This window comes from Penaeus monodon, chromosome 20 (genome assembly GCF_015228065.2).
Source record: "Penaeus monodon isolate SGIC_2016 chromosome 20, NSTDA_Pmon_1, whole genome shotgun sequence".
In the NCBI taxonomy this organism is placed as follows: domain Eukaryota; kingdom Metazoa; phylum Arthropoda; class Malacostraca; order Decapoda; family Penaeidae; genus Penaeus; species Penaeus monodon.
In genome coordinates, this window is record NC_051405.1 from 24,506,442 (window position 1) to 24,507,639 (window position 1,198).

Sequence of the window (1,198 nt, forward strand, 5' to 3'; positions counted from 1 at the left end):
CACCACCAAAAGGCCAATGTGTCCATCAGCCAGTTGCACTAAACAAACACAGAAATGATAAGAATTTCCTCAGATATTTTATCTTTAAATGAAATAGGGAATTGAAGATCCTAAATTCGAATACCACCACAGTTGTTTTTTACTTCTTTTTTTATTATAAGTCAACTTCTGGGAAATGTATTATTGGCAATTTTAAAAGTGCTTGTTTGGATATCTTTATATTTTTGTTTGTTTTGAGTGAAAATGAAATCTCAGTATGGTGGCCTAGTTAGTAAATAGGCAAGAGTACAGTGTGTTTGGATTATGGTTACCAACATTCCTCCAGTTTCTAGTATAATGAAATAGGTGTCTTACTGTCTTTTATCACAGGATTTTGTTGATCTTTACTTGCATGAACTGGATATTTTACCTCATTTGCATTTTATAATTGATGGTTTCATGTACCAAGTATTTTGAAGTATGAGATAGTAAGCAGTTTATTCATCAAGTAAACTTTATAAATTTTAAATATGTGAATCTCATTTTAATAATACTTTTTAAAGACAATCATTGATTCATGGTCCTTTTAATGCTAGAAGCTGAGAAAGGGGACTGCCCATGGTGCAGCAGCAGTTCACACAGCTGGGGATGAGGAGGGCTTCTAAGTGAATAGGCTTGTGTCCTGATCTCAGTCTAAGATTAGAAAGGGCATCCAAGAAGGCAGTATTCTAGCCATTGGGAAGGAGTTTGTGGCATAAAATTGATTCATCACAGAACATGGTGAGAAACAAGGCCAGAATTTTTTTATGTTTTTGGTTGCCAAAATGTAGTTTCTTATAGATTAATTTATCTGAAGAGTTGAAATGTCTCTTGGCACAGCTCACAGCTTGGCACTTCTTCACAAAGCAGTACTAATCCTCCTCCACCATTTTATCCCTTCTCCTCAAGTTTATGTAAAGATGGGACTTGACTGATGGACCTGGCTGGGTCAGTGCACATGAGGGGAGCACGTAGGAGGAATTGGATGCTTTCTTTTTCACCTGCATTTGCTGTGACATAGCTTTATTGCCTTAGAGATCACACCATTACATGCCACACTTTCCAATCTGGCTCCTGTACAGAGACTTCATAATTTAGTTCCAAATCAGGTGGTGCTATCCTGCCCATCACTGCAGCCGAACAGTACAAGGGTGTTTGTTTTTTGTGTATGTATGTACTG